Source organism: Pelodiscus sinensis, chromosome 13 (genome assembly GCF_052426305.1).
Source record: "Pelodiscus sinensis isolate ZL-2025 chromosome 13, ASM5242630v1, whole genome shotgun sequence".
Lineage (NCBI taxonomy): Eukaryota > Metazoa > Chordata > Testudines > Trionychidae > Pelodiscus > Pelodiscus sinensis.
The window spans coordinates 40,986,143-41,005,625 of NC_143064.1; positions in this window are offsets into that span (position 1 = coordinate 40,986,143).

The window sequence follows — 19,483 nt, forward strand, 5'->3', positions numbered from 1 at the left end:
GGACTGAAATGCACTCAGTAAAGTATGTTGGCTGCAGTGTGGATCACCAATGGAAAAAATTCTAGAAAGAAAACCAAATAGCCCAAATAGCAGGTTTCTCAAAATGGTTTTGCGGTCCACTTTGAAAAACACTGGCCTAGTCTGTTCTTTGACATGGAGGTCCTGCCTAGATCTATGCCTTTGCCTACTTGAAGGCTAAAGCGTTGCAGATATCAGAACTCTTATGCTGCAGAAAACATGTAGTGGCTGGTGGAGTACATTGCTGAAATCAAGCTTGCATACAATATGGACAGTCTCTTTGAAGACAGTAAAAATACTTAATAAATGATTAAGGAGGGAAATGATTCTTCTCCTATTTCTTCCTTTGAATTTCTGATACAGTCATGTTTCTTTTTAGCTCTAAAGAAAAGACTGGAGAATAAGAAACTAATAGCATTTGAATTAAATATAACATATACCTTTTAGGATTTTTATTCTGTTTTTTATGATGTTCTGTAAGTTTGTCATTTGATCCTTTATCTCAATTATCTTATACTGGCACCTATTGGTAGATCATAACCACTACATGTTCATATGTACTTTTTCTTAAATCAGGAACTTGGAAGTTTTATATGATAATTACTTGTTTTTCCCCCTTCATTAGGAAAGTACATTCTGTTAACTGTTTATATTGTTTAAACACATGTTGTTTGAGAGAATATGATGAGTGTGAAACTCTTTTTGGAGTAGTCCAAAAAACCACTTGAAACCACGTCAACGTTAATTTATTTCCTCTCAAAGAAAACTGGAGTTTAAAAGTTGTTCAACTGATTTATGATTGCAGTCAGAATATCTACATAGTACACTAATCAGCTCAGTGTGATGGGCCAGAAATCAAATGATGAAAACCACAATTTTTCAAAGGAAACACAGACATTCTCTCATCTAAATCTTAGCAAGCTTGTCAACTACAAAAAGATAGTGTACCAAAAGATAACGGATGATTATCCTTTAAATGGTAATTAACTAGAAAAGAAATGTTAAGAAATAGAAACGAAAGAAAGTGTAGCCGGTGCTTATAAGTTACCTTTCTATTTTTGGATGCAATTTGCACTGGAAAAAATTGCAGCCACTTTCTAATCAAATAGTTGGAAGAGAAAGGGTTCAGAGATACATTTGCAATTTGTTTTGGCAGTTGGGTCTGCAAGCAAAGCCATCCAGTACCTTTGGAAGTCTGCCCTGAACGTGTAGTCCCTCTGCACCAAAGGACTACCTAACTCAGGGGCATGCTCAGATTAAACTCCTTATTCCCCCTAATGACTGTTCTAATTAGTAGTTCAGAGCATTAAGATTTAGAGAAATTTAATTTCCTGGTTACTATGTACTCTTTTGCCCTACTTTTGTTCCGGAGCCAAATCCCCTATTTCTCCTCCCTTTTACCCCTTCTTGAAAGCCTCTTGTTGTAGCAACCCTCATATGCACTAAAGTCTGCACACTTTCCATGAAGTATTCTCCTCACAAGGGGTAGGAGGCACAATATGCTCAGTACCCACTTTAGGAAGCTTGGGATGAAATAGGTCCTGAACTCCGTTGCCGTCTCCAAATTGCTCATGTGAATGAATGGTTAATCTGCAAGATCAAACATCATCATAATATTTGAACAGTCCACGAGAGTGACTATCACTATTTTTGTAATGAAGATGAATACTTTCAGATAGTGTGTGTATCCTTGGTACAAAGGACTAGTTTGTGAATGATTCACTCCTCTCCCCAAATTTGGCATCTGAACAAGATTTGAAAAGCTCTGGCAATAGCTGAATGCAGGTAGTGAACACAAGTTCTGGTGGGCATTTTATCTGTATCTTTATTCACTCTGAATTCAGCAGGGATGCCTCAAGCACACCTCTTTCTGGTATTGTGGTCATGATTTCATTTCACATCATGAACTGCCATCACCACAGCCTTGTCATTGCAATTTGTCATACATACTAGCGTGAGCACTCTGAAAATTTTATCTCACTAGTCACAATCACAGAATACTAGTTTAAAGCAAAGCTCTCAGGCATCATAGGAAGATGAAATCACAAAAGATAACATTAATAGACACAGCCACCACCATGAACCCACATACTCACAGCCTTTGCAAGCTCTGGAAAGTCAAATTTAGACAGGATAATAGCCAGGTTTCCCCAAGCACACAGGGAAAAACCCACTTATCATACATTTCTGACCCATTCACACATTTTGCTCAAACACTTTACCCACAGCATAAGAGTCTGTTTGTTCTCTCTCCTTCCATCATCTTCTCTCCCATTTGTGCGATTAGGAAAAAAAAATCTTTGTCCCTTTTCAGTCCACTTCATATTCATACGAGTTTCATACATTGTGTACAATGTGGTATTCTCTCTATCTTAAGTTTGCTGCTATTATGGATATTTGCTCTGTAAGTACCCATTGGTGTGAAAGACATAGTATTAAAAGGGGCAAAATAAAGTACAAATACTTCCCAAAATACCTCCCTAATTAGGGAACAAGCGTCCAATCAACTCCAAACAATCAATCCATGCTCTCCCCCCTGCCCCAACCAAATTCTCAACACCACACAGAAGAAAAGCCAAATAAAAGATGCTTGGACTAACTCAGCATGTATACACTCATAAGGGCAGCTACAGTTTCTCCTCTTGCATTCCTGTGAAGTGCCCAGCACATTTTGGCTGAGGTTCACTGAGTTGATCACACATTTGAGAGTGATCCCCTTGCAAGACCCTGTTTATACTACAGGTACCATGCAGTGAGAAAGAAATTTTAACTCTGTTACCTCAAACAGACACTGACACAAGTTTGTTCAGATCTTGGTACCCATAGAGAGCAATCCCACCCATGACTTAGTCCAAGCCAGGATTTCAGGAGGCCTTATCTGCTATCTTAACTCTGCAACCCATTAGAACTACAGGATCTTCTTAGCATCTGGCAGCCAAAGGGAAGAACACTACTTTTTTAGGTTATAAAAGTTTTCCACCCTTTGAGTCTCCTCCCTGGAATCTGTAGAAGCTCAGTTACAGAGGTCGTTAATTTTGACTACTGTATTAAATGAACAAGTGCCTTAATATGTGAGAAAGCACAACACACTTTGGATACCTCTACACTAGCTCAGTAGTTCAAGCTAGGTAGGGTAATTAGGGCAAGCGGAGTTGCAAATGAAGCCTGGGATTTAAATATCCCGGGCTTCATTTGCAGGTTCCCGGGCACCGCCATTTTTAAATCCCTCTAAAGATCCTAATTCAAACTACCATTACTCCTTGAGGATCTTTAATTTGAACTACCTACTCCATGCCGCATGAAGCTGTGGGCACGTAGTTCGGACTAAGGGGGATTTAAAAATGGCGGCACCCAGGAACATGCAAATGATATTTAATATTTTAATATTTAATCCAGGATATTTAAATCCATGGCTTCATTTGCAACTCCACTTGCCCTAATTACCCTACCTAGCTCGAACTAACGAGCTAGTGTAGATGTACCCTTAGTGATTGCTGTGCTAATACATCATTTGGTCTTCTCTAAAGCATCTTCAGTAAAAGATGCAGGTTCTAGAGAACCAATTGTTTTTGAAGCACTGAACTGTAAGAAGTTGGTTCTATATTAATTGGAGATATTTGGTCACATTAATTAGACTTAACACAAGTGAGGTTTTAGTTTTGAAAGTAGTGCTGAAATAGAGGCCCCTCCCCCAAACATATGTATGAGGTCTCAGAAAAAATTGTATGGCACTAAGAAATAGACAAAATAAGCTATAGAAAAATAAGTGAAATTAGAGTAAGTGATAAGATTATTGGAACTCAAACACTGAATGGGGAATTGGCCAAAGGAAGAGGGGTATTTTGTCTGAACACAAAGGAATGGGAGTTGAAATCAATGAGTGGTAAATCACAAAAACATAGTATACTACAAAATAAAGAACGGATTAAAAATATAAGTAAAGATCTAAGGAGCACACAGACATTCTCCACCCATGCTATTAAGAGACATAAATAGGAAGTTAGTGACAGGCGAGACTGATATTACCAAGGGCCTGAATTCTTTATCCTGGTATTCATAAAAGAACGTGAAGGTCACCTCCTATAGAATAGGAAGGCATTATCCTGGAGATATCCTTATTCTTGAACAGATATAACAGTTTTACAATGTAACCTATTAAAAGTTGTCATTGTATGTGACCCACATGAATCACCCCTCGGTATTCTTTAAGGAATATTGAGGAGTAAATCCTTCAGCTTTGAAAAACTTGGAAGGCATCAGAGGACAGGAGTAAGGTTAATGGATAGGGATAGTGATTTCCATGGAAAATATAACATTAAACCAACTGCAGAGCTGAAAGATCTCAGCATCAAGTACTATTTTGTATGGAGAGCTGAACCTAAAATGAAGAAACTTGCTAAAAATTGCTCAGATACTATATATAGATGCTAAGAAACTATATCTAGATGAATACATGAAAAATGTAACTAATAAAATGGTGTATTACAGCAGCCTACACAATGTTATTCATGATCAAGGGCACATTAAGTGTTCCACATACAGACAGTAAGACAAATCCTTGGTCTTCCAGCTGTTTGAGGTAAAGTGTCATAATATCAAAAGCCTGTGCTTATAAAAAAATGCAAAATAAAGGTCAGTAATAAATTGCTCACCTAGGAATAAATTAGCTTTAATTTTTTAAAAACACCCTTATGTCACCACTTTAGGGCAAGGACTGTCTAACTCCATGCTGATATAGTGCTTAGCACAATAATGTCCTCTTTTCAAAATAGAGAATAGCAGCTCAGACAAATACTTTATCTGCTAGGATAGTAAGTATTATAAACTTTTAATTAAATACAAGAGGGATAAATTAAATACGTGGATGCACTTAATGACACACTACTGATTTTTTTGTGTGCAAGTGCTGAAGATTACAGAGAACATCATTAATACATCTGGAAAGATAATAATTATGATCGTTTATTTGACTATGCATGCTTATTAATGTTCTGTGGATGGTTGTCATGTGAAAGTCCTAAAAAACAATTGTCGTATTGGAAATTTTAATTTCAAGTAAAATAAAGTGATTCATTTCATTCTGATTTTCTTAAGGAAAATTTTCATTTTGGGTTTCTCCAAAATGTCTCCAGATTTTACTGGCTTTTATCCCCCATATTATTCTAGAAAGGAAAGGACCTTACTTTTTTCAATTGGAAAAGTTAAAAATTTGTTTTTTAAAAAAGTTAATAAAAAGGAAACCCCTCTCTCTCTATGTCCCACAATACAAGAAAATAAAATGTGGTGTTAAAAACAGAACTACAATGAAATGTAAAATTACAATTGAATTGGAAATCTATTTTAACCAAAAATAAATGTATTACATTCGGTCTAAAATAACATTTTCTTCCAAAAAACAAGTTTTGACCAACCACAATTTTGGGGTAGATTTTTTTGTGTGTGGAAAATAAACTCTTTTACCCACCTGAAAGAACAATACAGCATATCAAGACTTTTGAACAGTTTGTATGTTGATCTTCACAACTACAAAAAGGTATAATGAACAAAAGCCCACATGTTGCTTGTGGCAATACTATACATGGATTTGTAATATGCAATATTAAAATATAATTGACTGCCACACTAAAACAAAGTCTATTTTCTCTGTTAGAGGCACCTGCCATTTTGCAAGCACTTGTGATGAAAATTGTTAAAGGCATTTTTTCCTCATTTTTTGAGGAAGAATGGCTCTTGCGCAAAAGGGGTTTTTTTGTGCAAAAAGGCACCGTCTACACAGTGCTTTTTTGCGCAAAAACCTCTTACACAAAAGGGAAAGGAAGAGGAAATGGAAATGAGAGCACTACAAATGCAAACGAGTGCTCTGTTTGCATTTGCTCTTCCACAGGAGGATCATAGTTTAGACGTAGCCTATATCTGCCTTATAGGTTTCACATAACAGTATGTAATGAAGTTCAAAACTTACTTATTTTGCCACGTTCAAGGTTTAGGCTGATAGCACTTCTTCGAATGATATCTGGATAAAGCTTCTGCATGTTATTTTTTTCATAAAAGCAACTGACTTACTTATTGTAATGTTTACACTAACATAACATTGTGACTGTATGCAACTGCATATTAAACTACTTTTGCTTTATATGCATTGTGAGTTTCACAATGGCCATTGTAAATATACCAATTTAAATACATACTGGACTAGACTGTCTTCAGGAAGAGGAAGTTTCTAACTGTTCTGAAAAATCATTGGATGACTCCAGAAGAGAGCTCTCTTCAATGTTAAAACAATTTGACTTTTCTTCACAGTGAAGATTATTAACAACTTTGTAATGGGTGCATTGATCATAGAGTCATAAGTTGGAAGAGACCTCAGGAGGTCATTGAGCTCATGATACCATCTACATGTTTTGTAAGTCTTTAAAGTGCTACCAGACTATTTGTTGTTTTTTAGGTTTATCCTGGCTAACTCGGCTACCTCCTGAAGCTTTTAAATCATCCCAGTTAGCGCTTGTCAAGGCAGGACTTAAATCCTCTACGGATGGAGATTCCACCACCATCCTAGTGCTTCACTACCCTCCTAGTGAAATACATTTTTTTCTAATATCAAATATAATCCCCTTACTGAAGTGGCCTCTGACTTTTTCTGGGAGGATCTTTGTACTGCATTCTAGCTCTAGAGACTACAACTCCCATGAGCCCTTGAGGAAAAAGGAGGACGTGGGGGCCTGTCCAGGCATTTAGGGAGAGAGAGAGAGGAGCTCTCCATTTTGCGAGAGAGGAGCCAGGCTGCTGTGGAGGAGCCATTGCCCAGTCCAAGAGCTGCTGTGTTGCAGCTAGAACCTGGGATTGAGAGCCTGTAGGGCTTGGATCAACAGGCTGCTTCAGAGTCTGTTGATTGTCCCCAGAGTGGAGAGATTCTGACTGTGCCTATGGCTGAGAAGGGCTACATATACCTGCACACAGGAGGAAACTGTAAGTAACTGGGTTCTTTGGGAAAGTGCTGCCTGAGACAGACCTCAGAGATATAGACTAACTCTGGGTCCAAAGAGAGGCAGACTGACCAGAGCTGAACCAGAGCTGCTGGCATTTGGTGAAGCTTGCTTCAGTGGCAGAGGGATGTTGCAGCCCGTTGCTCAGCTTGGACTAACACACTGAGAACCTGCACAGTGCTGTCTCCACTCTAGCTGCAGATCTTCAAGAGCACAAGCAAGTGTCTGGGACTCTGAATCCAGAAGAGTGTGTATTCTGGAGTGGAATAAATGGTGGCAGTGCAAATGCCAGATAGATAAGTTCCCTTTATTTCTGTGTACTTTGTTTTAACAAGTGGATTTTATTCACTTTTAATCTGTTAAACACTTTTTCTTTAAGTTGTTAAGTAAAGGTGTGTTAATTCTAATTTAATCAGCTAGGTGTATATTATTTATAATTGTTGTCTTGGAGTTTATTCCAGCAATAATCTGGATCTATTTTATCCCTGGAGGTTCTCAAGGCACACCATAAGTGTGTACAGGTCCAGCCAGGTGGAGGCACCGCCACTGTATATTCTTTAGGAGTAAGGGTCTGCAGAAGGGGCGGATGGATAGAAAATCCCCAACTAAACAACATCACCACTGGTGAGCTGCTGTTATTTTAAAACATCAGGTTCCCAGGCCCACATGTGAGTGTGACCTGCTCCTGAGTAACCCAAGGAGGAAAATGGGGGGTATACCAACTTAGAAATCCCCCACTACAGCTTGAGACCATTGCACCTTATTTTGTCATCTGTCACCACTGAGAACAATCTCTCTCCATCCTCTTTGGAACTCCCCCTTCAGGAAACTGAAGGCTGTTATCAAATCATAGAATCATAGAGCTGGAAGAGACCTCAGGAGGTCATCAAGTCCAGCCTGCTGCCCAAGGCAGAACCAATCCCAACTAAATCAACCCAGCCAGGGCTTTGTCAAGCTGAGACTTAGACACCTCTAGGGAAGGAGATTCCACCACCTCCCTAGGTAACCCATTCCAGTGCTTCAATACCCTCCTAGTGAAATAGTTTTTCCTAATATCCAACCTAGACCTCTCCCACTGTAACTTGAAACCATTGCTCCTCATTCTGCAATCCGTCACTACTGTGAACAGACTCTCTCCATCCTCTTTGGAACTTCACTTCAGGAAATTGAAGGCTGCTATCAAATTCCCCCTCACTCTTCTCTTCTGAAGACTAAATGAACCCAAATCCCTCAGTCTCTCTTCATAGGTCATGTGCTCCAGCCCCCTTGTCATTTTGTTTTCCCTCTGCTGCACCCTCTCCAATGTGTCCACATCCTTTCTCTAGTGGGGGGCCCAGAACTGGACACAATATTTCATATGTGGCCTCACCAGAGCCGACTAAAAGGGAATAATCACTCCTCTGGATCTGCTGGCAATGCTCCTCCTAATGCACCCTAATATACCATTAGCCTTCTTCGCTACAAGGACACAGTGTTGACTCATATCCAGGTTCTCATCCACTGTAATCCCCAGGTCCTTTTCTGCTGAACTGCTATTTAGCCATTCAGGCCATAGCCTGTAACAATGCTTGGGATTCTTCCGTCCCATGTCCAGGACTCTGCACTTGTCCTTGCTGAACCTCATCAGATTTCTTTTGGCCCAATCCTTTCATTTGTCTAGGGTCACTCTGGACCCTATCCCTGCTCTCCAGCTTATCTACCTCTACCACTAGATTAGTGTCATCTGTAAGCTTGCTGAGGGTGCAATCCATCCCCTCATCTATGTCATTAATAAAGATGTTGAACAAAACCGGTCCAAGAACTAATATTTGGGGCACTCTACTAGAAACCGACCTCCAACCTGATATCGAGCTCTTGATCACTACCTGTTGGGCCCAACAGACTAGCCAGCTTTCTATCCATCTTACAGTCCATTTATCCAATCCATACTCCCTTAACTTGCTGGCAAGAATATTGTGGGAGACCGTATCAAAAGCCTTGCTAAAGTCAAGGTATATCATATCCACTGACTTTCCCATATCCACGGATAGGTAGGCACAATGTGCCCTTCGTGAAACCATGTTGACTATTCCTGATCACTTTCCCCTCTTCCAAGTTCTTCAAAATGGATTCCTTGAGGATCTCCTCCATGATTTTTCCAGGGACTGAGGTAAGGCTGACTGGTCTGTAGTTCCCTGGATTGTCCTTATTCCCTTTTTAAAAGTTGGGCACTACATTTGCCTTTTTTCAATCATCTGGGATCTTTCCTGATCTCCACGAGTTTTCAAAGGTAATGGCCAAAGCCTCTGAAATGACATATGCCAACTCCCTCAGTACCCTCAGATGCATTAAATCTGGGCCCATGGATTTGTGTATGTTTAGCTTTTCTGAATAGTTCCTAACTTGTTCTATCCCCACCAAGGACTGTCCACCTCTTCCTGTGTTGCCAAGTGCATATGTCTGGGAGGTGACCTTGTCCGTGAAGACAGAGGCAAAGAAAGCATTCAGTACTTCAGCTTTTCCCACATTATCTGTCATTAGGTTACCTCCCTCATACAGTAAGGACCCCACACTCTCTCTGATCATCCTCTTATGGCTAGCATGCCTGTAGAAACCTTTCTTGTTACTCTTCACATCCCTTGCCACCTGCAATTCCAATTGCACTTTCGCCTTCCTGATAACTCCCCTGCATTCTTGAGCAATATATTTATACTCCTCTCTAGTCATTTGTCCAAGTTTCCACTTCTTGCAAGATTCCTTTTTGTGTTTAAGCTCACCAAGGATGTCTCTGGTAAAACAATCTGGTTGCCTATCATATTTGCTTTTCTTGCTGCGCATTGGGATGGTTTCTTCCTGTGCCATTAATAAGGCTTCTATAAAATACTGCCAGTTCTCCTGGATTCCTTTCCCCTTCATGTATGCATCCCAGGAGATCCTGCCCATCAGTTCTCTAAGGGAGTCAAAGTCTGCTTTTCTGAAGTCCAGGGTGTGTATTTTGCTACTCTCCTCTCTTCCTTTGGTCAGGATCCTGAAATCTACCATCTCATGATCATTGTTCCCAGGTTGTCACCCACCTCTACTTCCCCTACTTGTTCCTCCCTGTTTGTGAGCAGCATGTCAAGCTGTGCATGGCCCCTGTTTGGTTCCTTCAGCACTTGTACCAAGAAGTTATCCCCAACATTCTCCAAAAGCTTCCTGGATTGTCTGTGTACTGCTGTATTGGTCTCCCAACAGATGTCAGGGTGATGAAAGTCGCCCATGAGAACCAGGGCCTGTGATCTGGAAACTTCTCTCAGTTGTCCAAAGAAAGCTTCATCTACCTCATCTACCTGATCCAGCGGTCTATAGCAGACACCAACCACAACATCACCCCTGTTGCTTCCACCTCTAAATTTAACCCTTAGATTCTCAATAGTCTTCTCTCCCTCTAAGTACTGGAGCTCCAAGCAATCATACTGCTCTCTTACATACAATGCAACTCCTCCTCCTTTTCTCCCCCACCTGCTCTTCCTGAACAGTTTATACACTTCCATGACAGTGTTCCAGTCATGTGAGTCATCCCACAAAGTCTCTGTTATTCCAATCAAACCATAGTTGTTTAACTGGGCCAGGGATTCTAATTCTCCTCTCAGTCTTCTCATCTGAAGACTAAATAAGCCCAGTTCTTTTAACCTCTCCTCATAAGTCATGTGCTCCATCCCCCTAATCATTTTTGTTGCCCTCCCCTGGACTTTCTCTGATGTGTCCACATCCTTGTAATGGGGGCCTATAGTGGGGCAGAGTGGCTGCCCACTGACCTGGAAGGAAAAGAGACCCTCAGAGAACAATTCTGGGCAGAGCCTGACCCCACCCACTCAGCTGACTGGAAGATAGGAGGTGTGGCCAGGATTATAAAAGCCTCCCCAGGAGCACAGTAGGGACCCAGACAGCAGAGGAGGCAGATGTCTGCCCTGTGCTCCCAGGCTAAGAGGCTAAGGACTGGCCTGGACCCCGCACTCTCTAGAGGCTGAGGATTGGCCTGAATCAGCAGATTGGCTGAAACTGACAAGCCTCAATTATGCAGTGGATCTGTCAGAGACCCAGGTACCCATGGAGCGGGGGAATAGAAGTAGCCCAGGAATTGCCAGCCACGGTTTAGCTAGGCCACAGTAGTGGTCAGTGTATTGTGGTGTGTATCCCCGCTGACCAAGAAGCTGACTGCTCTGCTGCTGTTAGGGCCCTGGGCTGGGATGCAGTGGAGTGGGTGGGCCTGCATCCCTCTTGCTACCCAATCTTCAGGTGGCAATCTCTTCCCTTCGCCATCTCAGGCAAGCCGCTTGCTTGCCCTGGATCTCCGCCCAAGCCAGCAGATCTGAAACTGTTTGTTTGCTGCACCACCCTGAACCAGGGCCTGGGCATTTGAACTCTGCAACAATTGGTTTGCCCAGAGAACTTAGGAAGAGTGGCTGCCCACTGACCTAGAATAGCCCCTCCATGGGCTACAGGGTCCCAGCATTGGCTGCACTAATCCAGATGTGACATTACCAGTGCTGAATAAGGGGAATAATCACTTCCCTATATTTGTTGGCAATGCTACTACTAAAGCACGTCAATATTGTGTTAGCCTTCCTAGCTACAAGGGCACACTGTTGACTCCAGCTTCTCATCCACTGTAATCCCCAAGTCCTTTTCTGCTGAACTACTGCTTAGCCAGTCTGTCCCTAGCCTGTAATAGTGCTTGGGATTCTTCTGGCCCAAGTGCAGGACTCTGCACTTGTCCTCATTGAAACTCATTAGATTCCTACTGGCCCGATCCTCCAATTTATCTAGGTCATTCTAGACCCTATCCCTACCCTCCAGCATATCTACCTCCTCCCCCCCCCCCCAGCTCAGTGTCATCCATGACATTCCTGAGGGTGCAATCCATCCCCTCATCCAGACCATTAATAAAGATGTAGAACAAAACTGGCCCAAGAACCAACTTTTAGGCACTCTGTTTGATATTGACTGCCAACCACACATTGAGCCATTGATCACTACTTGAGAATCTAACCAGCTTTCTATCTACCTTACAGTCCATTTATCCAATCCATACTGCTTTAACTTACTGGCAAGAATACTGTGGGACACTGTATCAAAAGTTTTGCTAAAGTCAAGGTATATAAAATAGATCTTCACTTGTTACATATGCTAATGTAACCTTGCACTTACTTAAGGTGGCAGAAGCATGTGCTATGCTGGGATGTGTTGATAATGTCTTCATTAGAAAGTTTTAAAGAACAAACAGAAAGCCACCACATCCGGAAAGAGCAGAACATCCCAATGAAGAAGGTATAATTGTTAGCTGAAGTTTAACCCTACATACTTCTCTAAAAATCAATAAAGAACACGAATACTACATAAGAGTTATAAAGTGGATCCTACTTCAGAACTCAGGTAGATTTTCAAGGGCACAAAAGATGAGGAGGCAATTGCACAGTGAATTTCAATGGGAGTTGGGCACAACTTCATGTTATATCTTTGAAAAAGATCTCTCTTAAGAAATGAACTCGCACGAATGCTGGGAAAATAGGAATCAGGTTTCCTAGAATGAAGAGTGTTTAATTTGGTTGGGTTCTAAAGAATTTAGCTGCCATGCATAAGAGATCATCATAAGAAAAGAAAACACAAGTGTCAATGACTCTAAAGTATGGTCTGAACTACAGGTTTAAAGGGCTATGCAAGCTGAACTCTCCAGGCAGGTGAGAGCTGGAACGAACATTTAGAAAGATAGTGTTACTTAAACAATTTGATAGTAATTATGAACTAAGAAAATAAGCAGAAAATGCAGAATGCTTGATGAACTCATATTGGAAATTTGGAGAAAAGGATGTTTGAGGAAAGAAGTCAATACTGAAAAGGACACATGGACTAATTAAGAGACAGGGGTTTCAGAGCATAGGTGGTAGTTCAGATATTGAAGCAAAATGTTTTGACTGCTTTGGTGAAAGGGTGGTAGGCTTTCAGAATATGATGAATCAGCAAGTACATTTTTATTGACATATTTTCTTGAAAAACAGAAGGATGTTGCTGCAGAATGAAGATCATTTCAAGACAAAAATGAAAAGGCGTAAGATGCTTCAAAGTTTAGAAGTAAATAGGAAAAAAAGAGACTGCCTTGGGTTAAATTCAGAAATACTCATGAGACAAGGTTGAATAACTTGAGATGTAGATAACATGTCAGATTTTGAACCTGGGGATGAGCAGCTTGGATTCAGAATAGCAGAAGATCTCAGGGTACATCTACACTGCAGTGTTATTTCAAAATAAGCTATTTCGGAAGAATAACTCCTGAAATAGCTATTTCAAAATAACATTTCTGCACTACAAAAGCCCATCAGAATAGCACAGATCTATAGCGAAATAGAGCATCCACACTGATTGGAGGCTAAATTGCATTTAAGGCTCCCTGGAAACACCCCAGGAAGGGCATCAGGACGAAGTCACTTCCTGTAGCTGCTGTCTGAGGCTACCTGAGGCTCATACTTAATGGGGCTTCCTTCTATAGCTGTGTCTCAAGCCCTGCCCTCAAGGGACAGTAAACTTGTTTCACTGTGTGCTCTGGTTGCCCTTGTGGAGGCGACAGCACTCCAGCCATGTAACCAGGCCTGCTGCAAAGCACTCTCCAGCTTTTGGACCTCATGCTACCCATCCTTGTGCAGTTACTCCATGTTGCCCACGTGGCTCTGCAGGAATATGACCTGCAGCTCACTGAGGGGCACCTGTTCTCCTCTCTCCATGTGCTGCTCATGCAGCACAACTCCACACACCCTCCCCTTTGCACCATGCACTACCACTTCTGGTGATGGGACACCAGTTCTGACTCATGGAAGAGTAGGATGACCAGCAGTGGCTCAAGAACTTCTGTATGCAGAAGGACACCTTCCTGGAGCTTTGTGAGTGGCTCACCCCTGCTCTCTGTCAATTGGACACCCATATTAGACCCACCATCCCCCTCCAGAAGCGGGTTGCCATCACACTTTGGAATCTTGTCATGCTGGACAGCTACCGCTTTGTAGGGATCCAGTTCGGCGTAAAGAGATCAACTGTTGGGGTCATGTTCATGCAGGAATCATTCTCTTGCTATTGGGCCAGGAGGGTAGTGAAGCACTGGAATGGGGTTCCCTAGGGAAGAGGGCAGGAATCTCCATCACTAGAGGTTTTGCACTTCTGCCTTAACAAAGCCCTGCTGGGGCCAGGGTAAGTTGAGGTTGCTTCTGCTGTGGGAACAGGGTTGGCCTCAGGGAATTCCCAAAGGCTCTAGCAACACTGTGATTCTTTGTTTGTATCCTTCTGAAGGTGGTTAGGGCAATCAACGACATCCTGTTGTGAAGGATCATCATCCTAGGTGACATGGCTTTGCTGCCATGCCAACTGCGGGGAGGGGAGGCATTGAGGGCACCCACTTCCCCATCCAGGCCCCTGACTACCGGGTCTCTGATTATATCCACTGGAAGGGGTACTTATCAATAGTCCTTCAGGCCCTCATGGACCCCAGAGGCTGCTTCACCAACATCAACATCAGGAGGTCGGAGAAGGCACACAACGCCCACATATTCTGCAACTGCAGCCTCTTCCAGAGGATGCACACTGGCAGATTTTTCCTGACTGCAGTGCTGGGGACAGGGATATGCCTGTCTGCATCATGGGAGATGCATCCTACCCTTTGCTTCCCTAGCTCATAAAGCCCTACACAGGACACCTGGACCCCACGAAAGAACCATTCAACACCAGGCTCAGCATGGCCACCAGCTGGTTGACATCAGCAGCATATGCCTCACACATGTTGCAGGACTGCTGTGACAGCTCCTACCAGGTGGTGCAGCACAGCTCCAGGTTGGTGTCCAACCTCTGCTCCTGCTGCTGCAGAAACCACTGCAAGGTATGCAGGCAGGAAATGTGTCTTCCTGAGATCGCCGGCATCTGCGAGTCTTGTGGGGTCAGGAGGCTGGCACAGGCAGTGGTGGACATGCCTAATTCGCTGCTGTCCCAGGAGACAGGTTACATGAAGCCTAGCCCTCATGTGTGAGCTGACACTAAAAGGGCTTGGTTCAGACGAAGGTGATGTGTTTTGAGAAAGGCCGTTTGTGGCCTGTGGGACACAGACATCCCAGGAGAGCCTTGCTCCCCCTCATCCTGGGGACAAAAGCAGGCATGGGAAGGTGCTGGCCAGGCCAGTAGCCTGGGGACAAGAGTGGGGGATGGGGTGGCTCAGCTTCCCTCCATGCCACACACAATCCTGCTCTGGAAATGGCAGTATCTCATGGGGAGAGGATTTCTATCCCGCCTGCTGGAGAAGAAGGGAGGTGGGTTTTGGGGAAGGTGTGTGAGAGTGGAAGATTCTGCTTACCAAGGAGGGGGATACTAGGGTCCCCTCTTATTCCTCCCTTTCAGCAGGTTCCCCTGACTGGGGCTTGGTGCCCTCCGCCTTGCTGCATTTGACCAGGAGCAGATTCTGCCCTGAGAGTAAGGGCATGAGCCTGTGCCATGTGTGGCACTGCTTTGTGTATCCGTGACCCCATCCTCCTTAGTGGTGGCTTATGGTGGGAAGGTGTCCCACGATGGGGTCGGGAGTAATGCAGGCCTCTCCAGAAACCCTATGAGCAGCAGTGCAAGGTTCCTATGTGGCAGCTCATTGTGGCTGTCTGCACCAGATTAGTACTCTATGTGCACCCATGTGCACAGGCTACAGTACAATCCCCGGGCCAAGAAGGCTGAGCAAGGAGTGCAGCTCCTTGTTGCCTGCTGCCCCCGTGCAGGTGTTTCTAGGGAAAGTAATGGAGCTTACCTGATGGGCCTTCTCTGGTCTTGTCCTAGCCTTGAGTGATATCCTGGGAGGTGGGTCCTGGCTCCAGGGACAGGCCGATTGCCTGGCTGGCAGGCATTGTCTCCTGCCTGCCCTGGTCTTCCTCCTCCCTCTCTTTCTCCACTACCTCATCCTCTTCATTCACAGCCCTACTCTCCGGGAGGCTGACAGTGCACATCTGCAGCCAAGAATCCAAAACAAGAGGGAAAGAGGAAGGGACTGACCCCCCTCCCAGGATGCAGTGGAGCTATTCATAATAGGGGCATGATTGGGGTGCCACCCCTGAGTGGGAACTTCGCTCTCTGGCCTTCATGTAGGCCTGCCTCAGAACCTTGACTTTCATGAGCACCTGCTCTTAGGTGCACATTTGGCCCTCCTGGCCCAGGCTGTCCACCATCTGGCCATAGATATGGGCATTTCTGCACATGGTACAGAGGTCCTGGAGGTTTGTCTCCTCTCCCCAGACCTCAATGAGATCCAGGATCTCTGCACCAGACCAGAATGGTGCCCTCTTCTTCCAACCCTGGCCAGGGGCTTGGGAGCCAGCTGCTGGCTCACTTGCTGCCGTAGAGGGCTTGGTGGGAGTATGAGGGTCTGCCATGGTACTAGGGAAGGCAGAGCAGTGTGCTGCTATGTGGCACAGGGCTGGCATGGCCTGCTTTGTGCCACAAACTATTTCCCCATGTGGCTGTAGCTTTAAAGGCTGCAGGGGAAGGGGAACTATAGAGTTCTGATAGTGTGGACAGAGTGGCCACCAGGGCAGCTTTGAGAATCCCTGGAGGCAACTTATTTTGAAATAACCACAGCTGCCCCATCTACACATACCCTATTTCAAAATAGCTATTTCAAAATAGGCATTACAGGAGGCCCCTGACTTGTGGTGCGATTGATTCCAGAGGAAGCGTTGCAAATCGGGGGCATTGTAACTCAAACCCGCATTTACGGTGGGTGCCGTGTGCCATCATAAATGAGAGCCAAAGACATAAGTCAGGGGGTTCTGGTTCCTTCTGCACTCACAAAAATGGTTGTAAGTGTGGGGGGTCAGAAGGCGGGTGGTTGCATCTCAGGGGCCTCCTGTATTCCTCATAAAATGAGAGTTTATTATTCTGAAATAAGAGCCCGTTATTTCAGAATTATTTCAAAATAACGGGCTTGCTGTGTAAATGCGCACCTTGCTATTTCAAAATAACGCTATAATATAGACATGCCCTCAAAGACCAGGATTACATTGTTAGAACAGGCAAGAATATTTTGAGAGCTGCTTCATTTGTAATGAAAGGAAAAAATCAGTAATGGGGAGAACAAAGTAGCAAGGCATGAGCATAGCATTTTGAGACAGCTTTTTAGTGTAGTTAGTGACAATGAACAGGGCTAGCAGAGACATGCGATTGCCCAAAGACAAGGTGCAAGGGAAATAGGAGGGGACAGCTTCAAAAAGATTTCCACAGAGAGCAGGAGAGAACAAGACGCAGACGTACTGACATACAAACTCAACCAACCTTCAGAGAGGTTGGTGTGTGAAATACGTTTCTGAAGTGAGGATGAGATGTCAAGGAGAACATGACAGAAAGTGTCAAACATGTCAGAGGTCAAGGAAGATAGATTAGAAGAAGAGGTCACTACAGATATTAATTAGAACTATTTCAATAGAGCAGGGAGCAGAAGTCAGTTTGGAAGTGATCCAGACGAACAAGGCAATGATTGCAAATGGCATGTTCAATTTGTTTAGTAATGAACAGACAAAAGGGCAGTAGTTAGAGACACTTTGAGGATGAGGAGGCCAGGCAATGCTTGTACTGCCAGGCTAAGTCCCAAAGGGTATTCTGAAGGGAAGGAAGGGAAGTTCTCTGGGCAATCCATGGCTCCCATGGATTTATTTTTTTTTTTTTTTGGTCACAGACAAGACAATTATATGGAGAATAGTGCTTAGGCACTTGTCCCTTTCTGCTATGTCACGGCTACTTTCCACATCAGGGCTGGGAGCATATGAAATAAATCTTATTTTGAAATATATTAATAGAGATTTATGTTGGCAATACTAGTAATTCACATTAATAGTCCCATGTTATACATCCTGATATGTAGTGACAGCAAATCACCAATGTAAATGGAAAACATGTGGTGATAAGTTTTAAAAGTCTGCATATTTAGTGTACTGATTTTGAATCTTTCTTGTTAATTTTTAACATTAGTCAATAATCGCTTACATTTTTTTAAGGATTTCTCGATCATCTCCTATATTAATGAGGATATTTCCATCTACTTAAAAGTTAGGTACTCATGCATATTAAAATGCACATTGAAAATATCCTGACAATCTTAAGTCACAACATGGAAAATCTAATCAGCCTATTTTTAGTCCCACAAAAAGTGTTCTCATTGCTATGGATACTACCATTTAAATGATCTCCATAGGTCCTAAGATACATGACATCAAGACATAAAATAATCTGGAAGTCAATTTTACTCAACCCCACATTGAAGATGTGCTAAAGACCATTATATTTAACCCGCTGCTTAACATTCTTTCAGCAAGTCTTCTTTCACACTGAAGAGGCATATAAATTCCAGAAGCACTAGTACAATATATTGAATCCAGCGTCCTTTCAGTAGAGAGAATATTAATGATAATTAAGGATCAGATTTCACGTAGTGCTGAGCAAGGACAAATTGTGTAGGGTTGAGTTGAGGGCACTCTGCACCTCACAGGAACAGGCCCTATACTGATTTAATCTATTGAATGTTGCTGTTTTATAGTTTGTAAGCTGCTCAGGAAAAATGAAGCATAACTAAGAAAAATCTTGCAAGTAAACTGAGGTGGTTTAAAATGCCACCTTTTTAGAAATATGTTGCTTATTTAACATTCTCAAATTTATTTCCATTTAAAAAAATCTCACACGCGTACAATTGGGGAACAAAGCTGAAATGCAACAAAACAGAAAATGTGGGGAGGGAGTTTTATTTTAAAGGAAATATTTTTAATAATGTTCTCCATTAACACCGATTAAGGGATAATAAATACTGAAGAGTGTTAAAAAGCTGTGTTTTTAGTGTGTGTGGGAAAAAACCACCACTGCTTGAAATATTTTCTATCAAAACAAGTACAATTGAAAATGGCCTTTCAACCATAGAGATTGTTTTTGGTTCTGTTTGGAAGAAAAACAAATGTCAAAATATTGAAATTTCCCATGAATGAAAATGTAGAGTCATGAATAGCTGTCCCAAAAATAGTTACTTTGTGTGGCTCAGATCTCTCAGAGTTGCTGCTGCTTTCAGGACTCAAGAAATAGTCTTAAGGAAAACCTTTACATTTCACCTGGGTAGGTAGCAGGGCTTTTCCCTTCCCCCCCACTCTCCTAGGGTATGTCTACACTACCACCCTAGTTCGAACTAGGGTGGTTAATGTAGTCATTCGAAGTTGCAAATGAAGCCCGGGATTTAAATATCCCGGGCTTCATTTGCATCTTGCCGGGCGCAGCCATTTTTAAATCCCCGTTAGTACGGACTCCGTGCCCGTGGCTACACACGGCACAGAGTAGGTAGTTCGAATTAGGCTTTCTAATTCAAACTACCGGTACACCTCGTCCCGGGATATTTAAATCCCAGGCTTCATTTGCAACTTTGAATGACTACATTAACCACCCTAGTTCGAACTAGGGTGGTAGTGTAGACATACCCC